Consider the following 22979-nt stretch of genomic DNA (forward strand, 5'->3'; position numbering starts at 1 on the left):
AAAAATAATAGTTTTTCTTTTAGATTCATAAGATTATTGTTTTAAAAGTTTCAGATTTTTAACATGAACATTTAATTTAAGAAGACATTTTCAAACAATGTACTTATAACTGCACCATTCTGACAGGGCTGATTGTGGAAGCTAAGCAGGGCCAGGCCTGGTTAGTTCTTGAATGGGAGTTTTACTTATAAGTTTTACTGTAGTATATTATTTTAAAGTGCTTTCAGGAGTTTTTATTACACTGTGATGAAGAAGTGTTTTGCAAAACATTATTTGGTCACTTACAAATATTTTTATTTTTGTATTAATTCATTTATGCAGTTTATGCACATCGTTTAATGTACCTTTAAGAAACAGCAGACCATGAAATGATTATTTAATTAAGTTTTATTAACCATAGGGTATAAAAGGGATGAGAGCCGAAAGATAGCAGGTTCTGAAGAAGTCCATATGTTTTGTTAGGATGAAAGCATTAAACCTGCTGTCATATCTTACTTTATTATTTTATTTTTTGGTGGTATAAATAATAAAGTTCTGTTTTAATGGACTTTTGATAATTCATTGGTGGATTTCCTTTCACCATTTGCATGGGAATGCAACAACAGCTGGTGTCTTTTGTGGCTATTACATTGGACTTGCTTTAAGATTCAGTCTTAGATTACAGAGTCTATTCAAAAGAAAATTTCTGTTTCATGTGCACTGGTGAAGCAATTTGAGTAGATCTCATTAGTACTACAATAATTCTGTAGCCCCTCACCTTGTTTGTAGATAGGTTTATAGGTAAGTACTAGGCTAGCTGCACTTACAGCCATTTTAAGCCTAGCCAATTTCCCTTTTTGTGCTCAAAGTAACCTATCCCATTGGGTTAGAGGTTGACCTTACCCATTCCGTGGTCGATTATTATATGTTAGCACTAATGAGAATAACTGGGGTGATGCCATAGATAATTTGAGGGGACCCATGGTTGGAATAAAGCATTCAGGAGCTGCCTTTGCAGATTAGTAATATGAACTTTGTTTTATGTGGATGGAGAGTCTGTTCTAGAGCAGCATTATCCTCTTGTGAGATATACCTGTCCCTCCATACCATTTTGTTGCTGTTGCAGAATAGATTTAGATCGCTAGACCAAGTATTTCTGATGCCATTTGATTTGCTGATGTGCAGTAAATCCATCAGTATTGGGTCAGAGGATGCCATGTATGTCAGACACAGGTCACTTCTTAGCAGTCTGTAGGATACCTAGTGACAGGGCTTTGAGTCAGTCCATGTAGGACATGTTGTTTAGGTCTTGTATCCTTTTAATAACGTATCTCTGCAGGTGTTCTAGTTGATGTTCTTCATGTTTCACTGTTGCAGTCATTACATTTGGGTAATCCTGATGGCAGGTTGCCCTCAGTCGGCCTGAATTCCAAAGTTCTGGGTCCTGCGTTGGCTGCTGTCATCCCCTCCCTGACGTCAGGTCGTCAGGGGTATAAAAGATGCAGCCAACGCCATTTTCTTTAGTCTTTCTTGCCACGCGGTGCCTGAAGCAGAAGCAGTTTGCAAGTGCCGGTCAGCCGACTCCTGAGATTTTTGTGTTCGAGTTTCAGATCCGAAGTCTTCAATAAAGCTAAGTACCCCGTTGGGGAAACTTTTTTCTTCCAGACCGATGTCAGGAAAAGTTAATAATTGTATTTCTTGTGGAAAGCAAATACCTCATAAGGACTTTCATTCTTACTGTATTTCTTGCCTGGGCCCTGATCACAACGTTGCTGGTTGTCGGTTTTGTGCTAGATTTAACCAATGCACTATTAAGCGTCAGTATGATTTTGCTTTAAACTATTTTGGACGCCGATTTAATTATCCACAAATGTCATCAGATAGCCATCTGACTACCGGAGTTCACAAAAAAACGCAAAGAAAAGGAGAGAGACAAACAACCGAGGCCCAAAACTGACGATGAAGCTTCTCCTAAGCCAGTCGCCGGTTCTCAGTGAGGCACTTTTGCAGCCCCTGACACCCGGTATTTTAGAGTCACAGCCCGCTACTGACTCCCACGTGGAGTCGGCCGTGCTGCTGGAAACTCAAGGTATTGGAGCCTCGGGTACTATTCCTTCAGATGGGTCCAGAGCCACTGAGCAGGCACCGGCTTCTGAGGGTGTATTCAGACCTAAGCATCTTTACATTAAGCCAACCTCAGCTTCAAAGGCAAAGACTAAAGCACCTTCTAAAGCAAAGAAACAAACTCAAGAGCCACGTGGACAGGCCTCTATGCCCAAAAAACAGATGCTCAAAATGGCCGAAGACTTAATTACTTTGATCAGGGGTTCCCATCCCCCTCCTGATAAGAGGCCTAGACAAGAGACCGACTATGAATTGACATTCCCGGTCAACAAATGTTAAATAAATAAAAATAAAATAAATGAATCTTCAGATCAGGTTTCTATTTCTTCTGATTCCTCTTCTGATCAGGAATATTCTCTTCCCCCTATGAGGATTCTGATGCTGAAGAATCTATTCCTTCAGCTTCTCCTGCAGAGGACTATTCTTTTGGGGAAACCTTGCATACCATGAGGGAGCATTTCCACTGGGAGAGCCAAGATTTTTCAGAATCTAAAAAGAGGCTCAGGGATTTCCTTTTACTTCCTCAACACAGGCCATTAGCCATTCCACCTGTGTTAGATATTGTAGATGATGTGTTTTCGGAGTCTAGTCTAACCCCTGACTCCTTACCTCCAACTCCTGTTAAGCCTGACAGATATTACAGGGTTCCTGACTCTCATAAATTCATTTTTAAAAACCTTGCTGCAGACCCAGAAACTATTTCACAGGGTCCCAAAGGAGTTGAGGTTTCCGCTGCAAAAAAACCCTACCCCCTCTGACAGAGATTCTAGGGCACTGGATAGATGGGGAAAAAAGGTTTACACATCTGCAACCTTGGCTATAAGGGCCTTAAACTGTCAGTTTCATATGCTCAAATATCAGCAACATGTCATGGCATTGCTTAAACAGAAAATGTTATTAAACTCTGAATGTGCAGAAAATAAGAAAATGCAGGATTTATTGCATGCAGCTGAACAAGTTGGAAAGCATACTTTGCAATGTGGTTTTGATTCTTTGGAGGCCTCCTGCAGGGCCGCAGTCACGGGTTCTGTAATTAGGAGGCATGCTTGGTTAAAGGAACAAAGTCTGCCTGATCATGTCAAAGTTAAATTATTAGATGCACCTTTACAGCATGACACTTTGGCGTTAAGGCAGAGGAGGTGTTAAAGAAAATGGAGGACAAAGCTAAATCTATTTAAACTGTCAAAGATTTTTTACAAGTACAAGCACCCAGGTTTAGTAGACACTAGCCTACATAGAATTGGTCCTTTCCTGTGTGAGACAGACCTCAAAGGGGCAGATCCAGACGCCCTAGAGGCAGATCCCAGGCGCAAGGTTCCTACAGGGCAAAGCAATGGGATGCGTCTACCTCCAAAGTTGGAGAAGACAAATCACAACCATACAGGAAACAGTCCCAATGACTTCCCCCTGCCTGCACCAAGCACTTATCTCCTGGCAGCACCCTTAGGGGGAAAATTAGCACTTTTTTCTCAAAATTGGCACATTATAACCCAGGACAAGTGGGTTCTAAATATCGTGTCACAAGGATACAAGTTCCATTTCCATACCCTGCCAAAGGCAAACAGCTGGCCAGATCTGCCAAAAAATCAATGGGCAGAGGCACAAAAACAAGTCTCATCCCTCATGGACATGGGGGCCATTCAACAAGTACCAGAACAAGAGCAGGGACAAGGATTTTACTCGACTATTCCTGGTACCCAGAAAGGACAAGACCTGGAGACCAATACTGGACCTATCTACTCTGAATACATTCCTGGATATACCAAAATTCAAGATGATGACTTTGCAGCAGCTTCTGCCCATGCTGGGCAAGCACGCTTGGCTGGTGACTCTAGACCTAAAAGAGACATACCTGCATGTCCCAATCAGACAATTATGCAGAAGATACCTCAGATTCAAGGCAGGCTCAATGCATTATCAATTCTCTGCACTGCCCTTTGGCTTATCTACTGTGCCCAGGGTCTTTACAAAGTGCCTGGCACCAGTAATTGCATTCTGCAGACAAAGAGGAATACAAATATATTCTTACCTGGAAGACTGTCTAATTCAAGCAGAGAACAAAGACATTTTTGTACAGCATTTGGCGTATGTGCAAAGACTTCTAACATGCCTAGGGTACACAGTCAACGAAAATAAATCAAAACTAGTACCCTCTCAAGAGATAATATTCCTGGGAGCAAGCTTAAATACAACTGCCCAGATGGCTTATCTCACGCCAGACAAAGGCAACTTGACTACCTGTTTCAAAATGTTGGCAACAAAGGCCCAGTTATCTGCAAGAAAAATTCTGCAGGCTTTGGGCTTCATGACATCCTGCATCCTGCTAATTCCATACCATACCACTACAGTAGTATTTAAAAAGCCTATGGTGTCAACATTCTCAAGACCTAGAAACAATGATTTCTATCATACCTTACCTACACCTAGAGTCCCTTTGGTGGGCAGAGGTCTGCCACCAAAACAAGGGACTACCTTTCACACCATCCCCTGCCACCCAAACCTTAACAATGGACGCATCAGACTATGTATGGGGGGCTCACCTGGCAGGGAAGTACATTCAGGGCAAATGGAACCCAAGTCAAATACACCTGCATATCAATCAAAAAGAAATGTTAGCTGTACAGAATGCTCTGACAGCCTTCAAGGACAACATTCTTCCAGGACAACTAATGGTAAAGACGGACAACACCACTGTTATGTGGTACATAAACAAGCAGGGGGGTACACATTCTTACCCACTCTGCAGACTAGCCATGGCATTGTGGAACACAGCCTTGAGCTACCAAATGCACCTACAAGCTCAACTCCTGCCAGGAAAATTAAATACACTGGCAGACGGACTAAGCAGAAACCTCATGAGTGGAAACTGGAACCAAGGATTTTCAACATGTTGACAAGCAAATGGGGGAGCCCAGATATAGACCTGTTTACCTCTCCCCAGAACTACCAGTTGGACAAATTTTGCACAAGGACTCCCCACAAACAAGCCTGGAAAGCGGATGCTCTGTCCTTCAGCTGGAAAAACCTATCAGTCTATGTCTTCCCCCCTCTGACTCTGCTTTCCAAAGTACTACTAAAAATCAAACAGGACAAACCAAGGATGATTTTGATTGCTCCAGACTGGTCGCACCAACACTGGTACCCCCTCCTGCACAGTATGTCATGGTTATCTCCATGGCACCTGCCTCAGACTCCTTCCCTGCTGTCTCAGCAGGAGAACCAGATTCTGCACCCTCAGCTTCTAACACTGAACCTTGCAGCCTGGCTAAATACTTAATCTCTCCTTTACCATCCCTCAGCAAACCTGTGATGGATATCATTTTAGAGGCAAGGAGGCCTAGTACTAGAAAATCTTATGCTGAAAAATTGAAAAGATTCTGTGCCTGGAACCAATCTCAAGGGATGAGCACAGCAGCGCCCAATTTACCTCAGATTTTACAATACTTAACTGAGATGCTTCACAAGGGCCTGTCTTTTTCCTCCATTAAAATCCACGCCTCAGCCATTTCAGCTCATTATAACACAGAACATCCCCTCTTCTCTCATCCACTGCTCAAGCAGTTCCTCAGAGGGGGCCAAAATTTTGAGACCACCCTGGAGTGCTCCAACCCCAGCCTGGCACTTTAACTTTGTCTTGGAGAAACTCACTCTACCTCCTTTTGAGCCAGCTGCTACTGCAGACTTAAAATTTCTTTCTTGGAAAACAGCTTTCCTTTTAGCAATCACTTCAGCTAGAAGGGTATCTGAATTACAGGCCCTTATGGCAATGGAGCCTTTCATCATCTTTCATGCGGACAGGGTGTCCCTCAGAACCAATCCATCCTTCATGCCCAAGGTGGTATCCAGTGTGGCTCTTAATCAGTCCATTCATTTGCCAACCTTCTTTCCCAATCCACAGAATAAAGGGGAATGGATACTGCATTTCTTAGATGTGCACAGACAACTTAGATTCTACTTGGACAGGACTAAACCTCAAAGGAAATCTGAACAACTGCTGGTGGCATTTGCTGCAGGGGCAGAGGGGAAGGCTATTTCAAAGCAAAACATTTCTAAATGGTTAAGCCATTGCATTCATTTATGCTATAAACACCATGGAAAACCTATCCCCAGGGGATCAGACCTCACTCCAGCAGGGCTGCATCTACCTCTACAGCCTTTCTCAGAGACATCCCTACCAGGGACATCCTAGAAGCTGCTACCTAGAGTTCTGTACATACTTTTTCACCAAGCATTATCATTTGCCAATTTTCTCTAAATCCAGAGCTGGCTTTGCCACTGCAGTCTTGCAGGGCCTTATAGCTGGCCCTAATGCTATCTAAATTCCTCCTCCCAACCATAGCTTTGGGAATCTACCCAAATGTAATGACTGCAACAGTGAAACATGAAGAACATAGTACAGTTGTGTACACTTACCATAAATGTAGATGTTTGAGTGTATTCACTGTTGCAGTCCTGGTTACCCTCCCTCCAGCCTCTAACTTCTTTTGACTATACCTCTCCTTTACTATGCTTAAAAGCCTTTTTGGTGTATTTGCTTTTTTGTTGGAGGCATATCTTTGTACCTTTATATTTAATTGCTTCCCATTAGGGGGCACCTGACATCTGGGGCAAGAAAAACTGATGTAATGGCGTCGGCTGCATGTTTTATACCCCTGATGACCTATGTCATGGAAGAAGGGACAGCAACTGATGCAGGACCCAAGACTTTGTTAATCAGGCCGACTGAGGGCTACCTGCAAGCAGATAACCCAAATGTAATGACTGCAACAATGAATACACTTGAGCATCTACATTTATGGTAAGTGTACACAACTGTACTTTTTGCCTACATCCATTGCTTTGGTGACCTTTACAAAAAATCCACCAGGTTGAGTAAGCATGACCTGTCCTTGACGAATCCAAACTGAGACAGGTCCAATGTTTTGGAGGTTCCTAATGTCCTGATTGATTAATTCCATGACAAGCTTTTACATGGCTTTGCGTATGAGGGTGGTCGGACTTATGGGTCAGTAGTTGCCTGGGTCTGTGGAAGATTCTCCCTTATACAGGGGAATGACTGTCCATGATAAGCTTTTCCATGGCTTTGCATATGAGGTTGGTCGGACTTATGGGTCAGTAGTTGCCTGGGTCTGTGGAAGATTCTCCCTTATACAGGGGAATGACCATAGCTGTTCTCCATTCACTTGGTACAAAATCTATGTGGAGGCTAAGGGTTGGGAGGGTGGCCTAATGGTTAAGGTGTTTGCCTTACAAACACAAGGTGCAGGGTTTGAGTCTCACAAGGGATAATTGGCTAGGCTTAAAATGGCTCGCAAGGGCAGTTAGCTTAGTACTAATCTATGAACCTATGAACCCAAGACTGAACAATGTTGTTAACTGATCTACGACACATTCCTTTCTTGCTGGCTGAGGACTGAAGGGAAGGAGAAGTTATATCCCTTGGTTCTGTGCGGCCAAGACCTTAAAGGGAAAGCTGTCTTTTATCTACCTCAGTTATTGTCACAAACTCTTATTCAGCAGTACTAAACAGATTGTTCTTCACTAAGTGATTCCTCCTGATGGCTGTTTAACAATTGCTAGTCAATGGCTAGCATGCTACAAATAACAAGAGACCAGTACTTATCCATCCCTGTACACATCACATACCTGACATGGCAAAGCATGTGATTGCTAGTTCCTGTTTCAAAGGGCACCTGCTTCATTGAACCAGAATCTTTAATCTGCTGAGATGTAATTCAGCTGCAATGAACACTGCACAGACAATAGAGTATGTAATAGTTAACATTCAGAAACTGTCTTGAATATATAGTTCCCTGAAAATTGTAAATGGAGAAAGGCAAGTGGCACCTTAGAAAGAATGGGAATGAATTCTTTATATCTACTGTTATTATGAGGATATCAGGTAACACTATCAATTTGTCCATGTATATCCACCTTCTAACATTTGTAGTGTAGCAATTTGTACACCAGTATTTAGGTCAATGAATCTGCTAGTGTTTTCTGAGGGACTGTTTTAACAAAACATCTGCTAACTTTATACTGCAAATCTAATTTGTATAATTTTGAAGATCTCTCCAGGAATCCAAAAACCTACATCAGATGTCTTATAATGAAGTTTATGATGAAATTACAAATCTTTGTGAAGTGTACTTTTCTATTGTTGTGCTGAGGTTTTACAAACTCATAACAGAAGACAATAATTACAACTATCCACTTGGAAACATTTTGCTTATCTAAGACAGATCTGAACATGACTGGGTCAAATGACATAACTCAGTTCAGCTTCTATGTAGCTATCAATGCAAACCTCATATTGTTTTCTGGAATTCACATACAGGAGCTGTACTGGTCAGTATTCCAAGGCTGAAATTATATCAATGAAGCTTGATCTTTGCTTCTAGACAGCATCACATAGGAATGGTTATACACATGAACAATATAAAGGGGTATGCATACAAACATGTATATGCAAAGTGTTCTAGTTGTTGCAATATTCGCTAAAATAAAGAGTGCAAGAAGAATTCTGTCAGTCTTTTTGCAACAAAGCTGACATCAAACACTGGAATCATTATCCCCTTAGTGATTTAAGATGTGGAATATCTCAGAAACCCTTAGATCAAGAAAATAAAGGGTCTATATCACAATGTCGAACTTACAAAAGTTCGATCGTTGTTATATCGAACCCTTATATCTGAAACCCAACAAAACCAAAAGCACAGAACAGCGACTTTTTTTCCCAGGGAAAAAAATCGTTGTTCTGTGACAAAAAACAAAAAAACAAAAACTTAAACTGAAGTGGGGGATGTGCCCACCCCCCTACTTAAATATACCAACTCTGAGATTGCATCACGGTGGAGGAAATAGCAAACCCCCAAAAACGGCCCACTGATTTTTTTCCTGGGAAAAAGTTGATGTGCCGTGGCTTTGCTATTTTCCACTTTCGGACTTTAGGGTTTGATATTACAATGTTCAAACTTGTTTTAGTTCGATGTTGTACTATAGACCCGAAAATAAACTCTTAACAAGTTTCACTCAGGTAAATAAACTCATAGCTGAACAAAGCACCACGATACAGGAAAAACGTACAGATACAGAGCTGTGCCATGAAATTCAGTACGACCAGAAAGCCCATATGTTCTCTGAGAGAGCAACAACCTCTTTCAGCACAGTAGCAAAAAGTAGGCCATAGCATGTTGGATGCATATTTTTTCTTCAAGAAGCACCAGAAAAGATTCTGGTTGGAATTGAACTGAATGTGTTAATGAAGGTTAAGTCCATCATCTTGGATGCATCAGAATCCAGGAAATCTTCCTTTAACTTTGCTAAAGACAGTTTAGAATGATAGAAATGAGGAAAGGCATACACAAAGTGTCCTGACTCCAGCCTAAATAAACTATCCTGATCACTTGTATAGGACATATCCAGTGAGCATCTTTGTAGCAAAAACTTACAAATAGGGTTTCCTAAAAATCTGCAACACCAAGTTGAAAAACCTTAGATACTACATATATCTGTTCAAGGTATCTCTGCTTCGTCATCCTGTTTACTTGCACAGGGCATCCCCAATAAACTTTGTGCTAGATTATGGTTCTGTTCCTATAGATCCATACCATTCCTCTCGCCTGTTGAGTCCATTTTTTGAATGTTACTATAGCATGCTACTTGAAGAATTCCCTGTTCATGGTTTGTGAAGGTTCAGATTTCAGGCACACTATTAACTTCATGGGTTTACTGCATTTGAGTACCATCTATTCCTTTTGTTTCTAAAATATTAAGATGAAGATGCTGATTAGTATATTGGCAGTATTAAATGACAGTCACAACAATAAAAAGCATAGTTAAAATGACAGCCTGTGATATAATGCACTGTGATATAAATATAGAAATATTAGAGAAAATGACAAAGGTCTTGTGCTGCAAATGGGTAAACTCCACTGCACTCATTACTATATTACTCTTAAGCCAAGTTTGCATGACTTTGGAAATGACTGTTATGTGTTATGCAAATAATATAACTATCCTACCCATCTCTGAGGTCATACAACCTCGGAGTGAAAATAATAAAGTAGCAGGGGCTGGAGAAAGCATAGCCTTTTATGATAAGTGGTGCAGGGGTCAAGGGTTGCAAACTTTAACTGCATTGAATTTTCTTTCCTATCAGTATTTAATACTAACCCCCTCATTTAGATGTATGGGGAGTTGTGTGCGCTTAGACATACTCCTAGTGATCACCCCAAATCTAAGCTAACCCATTCACTTTCAGAATGTGACTAGGGCTATATTATGAAAGGATATGTCCAGATATTATGAAATTAATCCATTTCACAAGAATCTGTGACCACAGAGTGAAAGAGGAAGGGTTGTCCACAGAACTCACAATCTCAGTTCTAGTAACTTGTAGGGTACAGCTGAAAGTTCCTCGTGTTGTAATGTTTGACATATCATAGTGGCAGAATGAAAAGATGGACACAAGTTACATGTAACAGTGTGCAACAGCATGTATTTTCGACACTGCAGTGGTTACAAGATACCATATAACATGACATACAGTGTGAACGGTGACATAGGCTACAGGCATCATGCTTCTTAAAGCTACAAATTGTTTTTTATTTGGTTCCCAACGTCTGCCAGCCATCAGCCTTCTTTATTCTATTTTGTGAATTTCTTTCCCTGTTAGGAAAGTGCTTTTCCCAGCCCATTCATTCCCATGAGATAATAGCAAATCATTTTGACTGTCAACAAGGCATGCATCAGGGTTTCTGTTATTCATCTCTAACCACACCCCTCTACATATCCTTTACATGTAAGAGGGAGCACGGAGTGGGCTCACAGTATACTATTCATACCTTTATGTGTGACACAAAGTTCCTTCCTTACTTATGGGCAGCATGCCCACATGAGCTTGCTTTCTATCGGTGGTTCCTCTGCCCAGGCACACACTCCCATCTCTCCCTAAAAGCAGAAGTGAGCTGGTTCATTGTTTCATCCTTCTCCCATGCCAGCTTCCACACACCTAAGCCACTAGACAAACCTGAGTCATCTTGGTCATACGCATCATTTTTGTCATTTTATGCTGGCGGAGATGGATTTTCTTAAACAGATATATATATATATCTCCCTTTCTTAAAGTTAATATTTCCCACTTTACTCGAGAGAGAGTTTTCTTTATATATGTGTCCATTCAGCACTGCAATTTTGGGTATTGCTGATGTAGAGGGTTGTGTTACTGTACTGTACTTATTTTTTTTACAGAATATAAAAACATTTTGTTTCAAAGTGTTTTTTGTACACTGAAACACTGTACAGTAGCACATGTATAAAAAATGCTGCATTATCCTCACAACCTCAGGACATATCTAATAATAGTCTACTAATATCGGGTACACACAGTTATGAAACTTTGCACTGTGTCTTCACAATACTGAATGTGGAGTATAGATCTACACTTCTTAGGAACAACTACAGATAATTTTCCTTCATTTAACATATCAAGATTTTCATAGATTAACATAGCATGTTTGCTGCTTATCTCTGCTACCAATGATATTGTCTTTTCAGACATCTCGGGTATCTTACTGTTTACTTATCCAACTACGTCTATATCGGAGGCATTATAACTGTATTTGGTGCATTCTGTGTAGGTGCATCCAATCTGATCATGTCTGTAGTTTCTTGCAAGTAGCTTTCAGTTCCCATTACAAACAAACCTTTTGTATTTTTCACATTTTACAACCACTCCTGATTGTTTTGCTATGGACCTTGCTTGTACTCTCAATCTGTCTTCTTTGAAAGAAGGCATGCATGTTCCTGTTTCATTGTGCATTTTGTCTACACTGGGTTTTTTCCATTTTCTCTTTAATGACAATTGTTTTTATTTACAAATAAAAGCACATCGGTTCATATCATGTTGTTCAATCTATGTCCCCATTAGAACTTAATCTAGCACTAGATCTATGTCTTGTTAGACGGCATTTCTATGGTCCAGCAACAGAAGATGAACGTCTACATAGCAGACACTGGATGCATTGATTTTTCTTTTTAAGATTTGTCAAAGTCAAAAGTCTCCTCTTGACGTTACCATTGGATTCTGGATGATTCCAATTAAAGATTAATTGTTGAAATCCCCATTGCTCTGAAAATGCATGCTTCCATACTGTGGACCATTATCTGAGGTGAAAGTTATTCCATGTATTGAAGCCACTGTTTTAAGAGAATTAATCGTGCTGTTACTTTTGGGTCAATTACCTTACAGCCTCAGGAAATTTCTAATAATAGTCTATTAATAGGTAAACACAGCTATAAAACATTGCACAGTCTCTCTTTCCAATACTAAATGAGGAAACATCTCCTGTATTGAGTTATTGTTATGATATGCAATGCACACTAAGTCTCAAATCTCATGCTCAATCTACAGTAACTTTCCAGACCAGTATAACATATTACAAGTTCTTTATTTACTCTTCATAACTGCTATATTGCCAACATTTCCTTAGTTGATGAGGCATTATTTTATTTGCTTTAACCATCTGGTCTAAACTCTTGTGGCAGGAGAGAATAGTCTACACCCTTCTTTGGAAATACTCTTCATAACTGCTATATTGCCAACATTTCCTTAGTTGATGAGGCATTATTTTATTTGCTTTAACCATCTGGTCTAAACTCTTGTGGCAGGAGAGAATAGCCTACACTCTTCTTTGGAAATTGCTGGCCGAAGGCCTATTGTGTCTGTTATTCTGAAGTGTCTTAGTTCTGGCTTAAGCACTTGGACTCCAAAACCAGTTGTTTTACATTAGGATGGTTTGTGATCTAGACTCTTGTGGTGAGAGAGTGTGGCCTACATCCTTTTAAACTGGAAATTGCTGTTTTAACTGTTTTTTGCTGTTGTGACTGATTTTATGCACTTTGAATTTCTACTATGTCTGCATTTTATAGCATTGGCTAGATTCAGATCTGTTGAGCCTACACTGTTTGGTATCACTTGAGCACTAAAACCAGCTCTTCACTGAGATACTGAAAGATCTGAGGCATCCATTGCTTCCAAATAACGATAAGTGCCTGTTTTTGCTCTTATATTGCACTTCGTTTGTATTTGCACTCTGCTGTCTGTTTGAATTCTAAACTGCCACATTTTACTGTATACTGTACTAGTTCAACTGTAGCATAGCCAGTTCCAGGTTTGCTGTTTCTGAGTCTGTTTTGTAACTTCTGAGCATCAAATTCAAGCCATCTTTGTTGATGAAGGCCCTTCTGCACCCTTGTGGGAGGAGAGTGCCATCTGGGTCCCATCTAATCAAGAGTGATTGGACTAGAGCTCAGAGAGTGTGTCCTTATTGGCTAGTTTGACTTAAAAGGGTTAGTTCATGTTTATTCAAATGTCACATTTGTGCTTGTTTGTGTGTAGTGCACCATCGTGCACTGCCATATAGCAGTGGTTACCTTTTGTGGTTATAGATGCAAATGTTTTGCCTGTTAAATTTACTCTTATCTCTTTGCTTGTGGTCCTCCAGAGGTTTTTCATGGCCCTGCTCTACACTCAGGTGGAACACTAAGCCTAGCCTAAGAGGTGCCAACACACCTCTCACCCAGTAGCCATTCCTAAGTGCTCTCTCTTTTCCTGACCATATAAATTTACCTAACACTATGGACAGACAATTTCTCAGTTTCTCCAGCAAGCTTGCTTGACTTGGGCATCCTGAGGCAGTGTAGCAACTGCCTCATGTTCACTGACAACTCTCTATTCCTAGTCCACACAAACTCAACATGTGAGAGATGCAGTTATAATAAGAACCTTGAATCCATGCTCTCTCACACACTAGTCAGTACATATGACAATGAGTGGGTTGTCAGCATGCACAACTCACCTCCTACTCCACCCAAACCCACATCACACATACCTACATATGCGGTGGTCCTCACCAGAAACATACCTAAACACCAGAGACCTCCCATACACAAACACAAGCATGCTACACATAATACTTCTTCTGCAGAACACAAAGCACATAATAGTTCATGCACCAGTGTCTCACCTGTCAAGCTCTTAAGGTAAAACACAAAACCAAACATATTAGTCATAGGTGATTCCATTGTAAGACACACAGATGTCCCTGTAACCAGGCTGGATAAGGAAAAGGTCATGGTCAGCTGTATGTCAGGTGCCAGGATACACCATATCACATGCACTCAAGTCTCTCAACAACAGATACTGTTATGACTCTGTCATAATCCATGTTGGTGTGAACGACTTGTGATGTACCTCTCTGGACTATATGAAGAGAGACATGACTGAGCTTTCAGACTATGCGTCTCAGGCAGGTATGTCCCTAGCCCTAAGCAGCATTTTACCTTCACCTAGGATGATGCCTTACTACAAACAGAAAATGATTGACTTCAATAATTGACTTAGTTTCTGGTGTCATTCTAAGGGGATCCAGTATCTGTCAGCCAGGGATGACATGATTGACAGACCTCGATGCTTTGCCAGAGATGGTCTTCATCTGTCACCCCTGGGATTTTGGCTACTGGCTAAGGCTCTTGCCACCCCCATAGTGCCTATTTTAGGCAGTGTCTCAAGGACAAAATTCCCGATGTAAAAGCTTCATCTGAAAACAACCTCAAGGTTATGCGGCTAAACGCTTGGAGTCTTAACATGAAACTGCACTCACTGGAAACAGTCTTCACCTTGGAAGATGCAGACCTCCAAATTGGTTAAACAGTATAATTCTTTGGAGATATTTTAGGTGCATTTAACTGTTGTTAGGACATCTATTCAAGACATTGCCAGCTAAATGACCCCATCCATCAATCAGGACACCCACTCTACCTATTTGGATCTACTTGAGTCTATCAAGATACATCTGAACACCATGGTTTTGGAAGATTTTAACTTACCTATCCATTGACTGGGAAAATTACTTGTGCTCAAACTCAGTTGCCCAAAGGTTCCTCAACTTTGTTAATTCAAAATACCCTGGACCAGCTGGTTGACACCCCTGCAAGGGGTGCCAACATCCTGCATCTGGTGCTTATCAATATGGGGGTGGCACTGTAGCATCCCCACTGTGAGGTCTTCCCTGGTGAGATCTGACCATAAATCAGTCTCATTTGAAGTAACTATCACACCTGCCCCCCCCCCACACACACACACACTCCAGCATCAACTAAACTAAAAAACTTCTCTAAAGAAAATTATAACCTCTTATGGGATGGTATAAGTAGCTTCACTTCACCTCCCCTCTCAGATGGAACTGGCAACTATGCAGAGTTCTACACCAATACTTTATACAAACACCAGCATAACTGCATTGACTTGGCCGTACCTGATGGGACCAATCAAGCTCCTCAAGGAAGATCAAACCTGCTTGGTGGGCAACTGCCATTGAGGCTTTACAATAAGAGGAAGAAATTGCTGCCTAAGAGTAAGAGGGAGTGAGCCCTAAACTGGAAACACTTCCTCCTCTTATGAAGTTCTCCAAAGCAAACAACAAATCCAAATTAGTTTTCTCAGCTAAAGACAACCATAAGACATTCTTCAATTACATCTGTAACATAAAAGGAAAGGCCAGAATTGTGCCGAATTGATGGTTAATGATACCACATATACTGAGCCTGTGGAAATAGCTAACCTGTTGGGTGACAGGTTCTGTGAAAACTTCAATCTCCTGTCCCTGCTACAAGTTCCCCATGACATCCCTACCACCTGTCCTCTACCTTGAACCTCTAAACACCAGGTTACAAATGCCCTCTCTAAGGCTGCATCCCACATGGGCTACAATAAGAATTAGCAACACCACTGCGTACTCTTTTGAATCATAATCTAAGCACCGGCTTCATCCTAGCTGAATGGAAAATGGCTATCATTATTCCCTTGCACAAAGGTGGTGCTTCCACTGAACCCAGGAACTATAGACCTATTAGTTTGACTAGCCTTATCTGCAAGGCCATGGAGAGAATCATCATGGACCTTATCAACAAAGATATAGGTAATCTCCAAACACTTGAACTTACTCAGTTTGGATTTGTCAAATGGAGATCATGCCTGTTAAACCTGGTAGACTTCTTTGAGATAGTCACCAAGGAGCTGAACGAGAGAAAATCAGTGCATACAGCCTACCTAGACTCAGCCAAGGCGTTTCACACTATCCTCACTCAGGCATCATTGACAAACTCACCCAACTAGGTATCAACCCTTATATTGTTAGATGGGTCACTACCTGGCTCACTGATAGAACCCATATAGTCAAAATAGGGGAATCCACCTCCAAAGCCGACTTGTAATCAGTGGTGTTCCACAGGGATCAATTCTGGACCTCTACTGTTTGGAATCTATTTCTGCGAAGTACAAGCAAAAGCTAAAGGCCTGTGGTTGACAAAGTTTGCTGATGACTGCAAACTGGGAGTGGTCATAGAATCTCCAAATGATGTCAACATCCTCCAAGGGGGTTTTACACAAACAAATGATTGGTGCCAAAGTCATGGCCTTAAACTCAAGGCAAAAAATGTATTATCATCCCTTTTGGTAAGAGTGATGTTCCTGCTAACTACCACATCAATAGAAACACCTTATAATGCACTCAGTGGTGAGAGACCTGGGCACACAGGTTGATAACAACCTTACCTTTGACCAGAATGTCTCCACAGCGGTAAGAAGAGTATTCTGTATTGCTCATCTCATAAGTAAGGGTGTTGCCTCCAGAAGAAAAGACATTATAAACTCCCTGTACTCTTCCCTCATCAGGCCAATAATTGAGTACAACATTCCTTTTTGTATGTACCTTTCCAAGCACCTGCAGCAATTGGAGAGACCACAAAGGTTCCTCACAAGGAAAATTCAAGGTCTTCAGCATCTGTCCTATGTGTATCATCTGAAATCACTGTTACTTTATTCTGTTTCATGCAGACTACTCAGAGGTGATACAAGGCAATCTCTGACCCTGCTTTATTGGAAATGCTGCATATCAGTAAGTCAAATGCTACACATGTTACTCACTCTAAAGATCTTTAACCTAGTATGTTACATTCATAGAATGTGCTGGATGGACAGATTCGTCTCCCAGAGGTTACCACACCTTTGCAACAGACTCTCAATTCGTGTCAAACAGAGCACCTTACTGGCCCTCTTCAAACGCAGTATGGATGATTGGATGGGTAACTGTAAATTCACCCCAGGGGTTGCACCTGTGTCCCTCTTCAACAGGGGCAATAGGTGCTGATCATGGAAATCAGGGTAGAACTTGGCTAGGCTTGTAAGGGCCATAGGGCCATTAGCTTAGTAACTTCCTATGATCAGACCTGTATGCTACTTGTCTATTCTTTAAATGAAAAGTATGGTAGCATTTCTATCCTTACATCCATGTTCTGTTGTCTCCACATTTCTTTGTTTCATTATCATATTTCAAAGCAGCTTCTTGACTATGTATTTCTAATTACACTGTGAAAAGAGATTCTACTTTTCTTTGGTCATAAACAACTGTAGAATTATCCAGTTTGCTTTCATTTTTATCTCCAGGCAAATACTTCTCAATCTGGTAGATATAAATGACTTTGTACATGCTAGATGAATTTATTTTCCTGACTTTTACTTTATACTTAAATTCATTCTTTTGTAGTCTTTTTAACATTATTTGCTGCCTTGGTGTCTTGTACAAAGAATACTTGATGATTTGTTTCCAACAACATATTATTTTTAGAAATATATTTGTAGAACTTTTTTTTCTGTGCACTATAGAGTAGCTGTTTAGTCTATCTCAGCAGACCTCCTCTGACATTCTATAAAGGCTGTTGGCCTATAAGAAGCTGGTTTGCCTTCTTGGGAATAACTGTATCACTATTATTTTGACTGCGTGTATTGGTGATGTGACTGAACTGCGTGCAATAAAATACTTAACTACGGGCACTTCAATTACTAAACACTTAAAGAACTTTTCATGCTCTGTACTCTAGCACTGTTCAATTAAATTCTTTAACAGCAAATATACATTCTCAAAGTTCATAATAATCTTAGAAAGACACTTCATTATTCTAAAATGTTTTCCTCAGCAAAAGTTGCACTATAGCTGTTACCTTCTAAGCATTTGGTTTCAGATACAATATCCCTTTGAAGTACTTCAATTACTGACAAAATATCAAATGGAAGTCTTAGAACTCTTTATAGTTTGAAAGGCAAATTAAAGGCATGCAGCTTGAAACGTTCCTCATCTAGCCTTGTTTGTTAAATCCTTGATTTGCATTAAACACCCAGAAACGTACTTTTACTTCAGGGATAGCAGATACCATTTCTTCAGTTTTGCAAAGTGATTAGCTGTGTTATGGGCTTGTGGATCTCTACAAATACAAAGTGTATGTGGTATCACAATGGCAACTATGCTCATGATCAAGTATGTGACCTTTCTGTGTTTCTTATTACCCATTTCTGCATTAATTTTGTTATTTCTACTCCACAAAGCTACTAGAACTTTTCTTGGAGCATGCATTACTGTAACCCTATAGGATCTATCTGAAAATGATAAGGTCCTGGTAAATAGCCAACAATGGAAAATAAGTGTTTGTACTTCTGAGTTATCACACTGAACACTTGATCCACCCCAGCTGTGCATTCACACTTTAAATTATTTTTACTTTTCCAACCCATTAACAAACAAAAGGACCTTGTATACCAGGCAAGTTTATTATATAAATTATGTGGAATAGAATCTTGAATTTATGTTTCTTTTATTCACACCAAATCACTGTCATATTTTTCAGTTGTGCACAATAACCATCTGCTTCAGATTGTTCCCTTTCAGACTCGGTGCTGTGAATGTTTTAGCAGAGATTGTATTACACTCTATGTATTATCTATTCTAAACTCTAGAGTTTGGTTCTTATTTTTATTTGAAACTCACTTCGCTGGCAGCAGATAACTTGCCAGCAGAATATCTAAAATTAACAGCAGATGTTATTGCTTTCCCTGTATCAATACTTATAAACCTCTCTATAACAGAATATGCCCCAGCTATTTGGAAAATTGCATATATTACACCATTACACAAAAGAGGCAATTCAGCAGAACTAACCAACTACCTACCCATTGCTATACTTTCACCACTTTCTAAAATTCGGGAAAGATGTATCCACTTTCAACTTCTTAAACAGCTTCTAAACAATAATCTCCTCTCATCATCACAGCAAGGATTCCAACCACATCATAACACTGCTACAGCTCTTCTAAGTTTCACTAATACTATAAACTTAGAGACTATGGCAAAATAGTGTCTTCAGTATTTTTGGACATGTTTAAAGCATTCAGTACAGTTTCCCATCCTAAGTTACTGTCCACTCTGAAAAATCTTAATATCAACCCTGATGCTGTTAACTGGTTTCAAAGTTATCTATCTAGCTGCCAGCAAGCTATGAAATGAAAGCAAAATCCATCCCCACTCCTTCTTGTTACACTTGGAGTACCTCAGGGTTCAATCCTAGGGCCCCTCCTCTTCAGCATATTCTTAAATGATCTTAATACTACCTCCTCTCAAGCATCTATCATACAATACGCAGATGATTCAACCCTCATATGTGCAGCATCCACAATAACTCAACTTCTTGCAGTCACACAAAAAGCCTTCTCTGATATTCAAACATGGCTAGTAAACTCACAACTCATTCTCAACCCTAATAAAACTAACCTTATGATCTTTCATCCATCTAAACCTACTAACCTCCCAGCTAACTTTTATATCACTGCAAGTAAAATAGAGTTTTTCCATATTCCCAAATAAAACTATTAGGTCTTACAATCGACAACAGACTAAAATTTGACATACACATTTGTAACACAATCAAAAAAGTTCACAAGAAAATGGGAACAATGTATTGAAACAAAAAATTCTTAACAAACACTGCAAGGAATAGCCATAGCTAAAACCCACCTTCTCTCCTCACTCTTATATGCATCCCCCATACTTACCAACCTCAAAAAGTCACAACTAAGTAAATTAGAATCGTGTTATAATAAGATTGCAAAATTTGCAACAGATTCCACACATTCAACCCATCACTGTCAATGCCTAGAAAATCTTTCTTGGTTGGAACTACCTCATATTATAAACTATAACCAGTTAATAATGGCTCACAAAATAATGCAGAATCCTGACAACGTACCTTCCCTAAAAAGTCTTCTACAACCCTACTCTAACATTTGTATTATTCCATCATCTAACAAAGACTTAGTCCAAGTAACCAATACAGCAGGCACCTCTCGTTACTCTACCTTTGTTGCTAACAATTAGAATACCCTTCCACATAGTATTAGATCCATAAGCAATCTTACCCTTCCAGATAGTATTAGATCCATAAGCAATCTTACCCTTCCACATAGTATTAGATCCATAAGCAATCTTACCCTTCCACATTGTATTAGATCCATAAGCACTCTTACCCTTCCACATTGTATTAGATCCATAAGCAATCTTACCCTTCCACATTGTATTAGATCCATAAGCAATCTTACCCTTCCACATAGTATTAGATCCATAAGCAATCTTAATAATTTCAAAATATCTCTCAAAAGACACTTATTTGAATCCTGGTTTTGCACATGTAACACTCCAGGTTAATTATTAACTTAGCATTACTTATACAATTTGGCTGTACGTACTAACTCTAACATACCCCTTCTAACAACACTACTTCTCTGTAAGTAGTTACATTCCTAGCTGCAACTCTCATGACAGTATTATTAATGATGCATTAATTTGCCTAAGTGATTCTCCCTGCTTAATTTCCTAACCAATGTTATGTTCCTCAACATATATAAATTCAACCATATATTTGTCTATAATCAAGTGTTTAAAGTCTTGCTATATTTGATGCTATGTATATATTTTTGTTTTTACATTTTTATCCTGTAAATGTGTTAACACTCATTTTTTTGTCAATTTTGTTTATAATTAGTATTACTTGTTGTGATAATTTGTATGTAAGCTTAGACTGGAGTTTTTATCCCCGGGCCTCCGATTTAAATGGGCACTGTCCCAGTCGGACCATCCCGGTAAACAAATTTAAAATAAATAATTTTTTTTTCTTCAGAGACTGACCTTTTCTGGTTATTGCTTTGCTTTATTTTTATCTTGCACACTACTCAATGCTTTGCACATTCTTAATATGACTCATGCCCAGGAATTACTGATTTTCATTCTTTCATGCATGTGATTTTGCAAGTATAAATTTGTTTTTTTATTGTTATAAACTGTAGCAGAATGATTTGTCATAGTGAAACATTTGATTTTATGATGCTTATAGCCATGTTTGCTGCATGTGTTTTTCTCTCTGCTGTCTTTTTTCTAACCTCATATTTATCAGAGATGTCTTGACTGATTATACCCTGTTTCAGCTTAGCCCTATAGGTACAAATCCTCATTAGACTATTTTAATTGTTATGAGTTAATTTTATTCAACATACAAACTTCTACCATTTTATTCTCTCAGGTAACTGGCCCTTGTCTGATAGTATGCAAACTTTTATATGTTATTCATAATCAATATAACTGCAGTGCAAGTTGCCTGTCATGGATGGGCTGGTTTGTGCTGCAGTACTATTTATACTGCATAGTCATCCAAAATCTGTAAATGGCAACATCTAATTTCCCCAGAATTTGCATGACCTGGCTTGCTGTAATATACAATTGGAAAACCCATGAAGAAGAGCACTTGCCACTTGCACTATAGGGCAAATACATAGAGAAGCACATGCAAGCACTGACTTCTCCAGTCTCAGCATGCACACACACAAGCAAATAGCCCCCCCCCCAATACAATTTATAGTACAACTTGCCTCTATTGGCCATCTGTGTGCAGGATGAAGTGGCTCCAATTCACCTTGCATAACCTCCCACCAATGGAAGGCATACATCTCCACTACAAGAATGTCATGCAGACATAATGTCTTTAGAACCCTGCCCTGCACATGCATGGTTTAGATGCTATGAATCCTGAACCATGTTAATTACTGAAATTGGGCTGTGCACTATGAAGCTTATTTATATATGCCCCTCTTGGAGTACCATATTTGCATGTGGAGCTCCAAACCTAACTGCCTTGAGTGCACAGTTGCAATTCTAGGCAGTTGGGGAGTCTATGAATCAGAGCAGTCTTGCAAAGTCCTTAAGACAGGCTGTGCTCACTTTTGCATACTTTGCAAATGACTATAAATACCAGCCTCTGTCACAGACTAATGAATTATGCATTTCAACAAACTCACAATCTTGGTTCAGTCAATTTATTCAGTAACATTAAGCATCAATGAGTTCAGTAGGATCCTGTGACATCTAGAAGAATGAATTATGCAGATTCTTTCCCAGATCACAGTTATTCTGAAATGTTTGGCTTCCAAAAGACATGCGTGAATGGGAGTGCCTTCGTTGAAGGCTGGGGGTTGGGCTGGCAACTCGGCACCATAAAAATCTACTGCCGATCATTAGCGGACCGGAATTCCGCTGTGGCGACCCCTAACCGGGAAAAGCTGAAAAAAAGACAAAACTGTTGAAACACAAATTGTTACATACTGTTAGTGTTTTTCCTGTTATATTAAGAAACCTAACTATGTACATTTTCAGACTTTCGGATGTTTGCCTCAGAGTTGGGGATAAATTGAGTTTATAGATTCACATTTTCCAGTTCTTGGACAAATTGCCCTTTACAGAGGAGTAAGCAGATGGCTGCATATAAATCATTTGTAGTTTCATTTATATATCAGAATGACATGTTGTAATGGCCCAATTCAGAATGACGTCAGGCCACATTACGTGCATATTGAACTCTGATGCAGGCTTGAGTCACCAAATGTAGAAATCCACCATGTTGCATATGTCAAACCCTGTATCATGTGGCTTTAGAGACTT

This window comes from Protopterus annectens, chromosome 3.part1 (genome assembly GCF_019279795.1).
Source record: "Protopterus annectens isolate FY-2018-M chromosome 3.part1, PAN1.0, whole genome shotgun sequence".
NCBI classification, from domain to species: Eukaryota; Metazoa; Chordata; order Ceratodontiformes; family Protopteridae; genus Protopterus; species Protopterus annectens.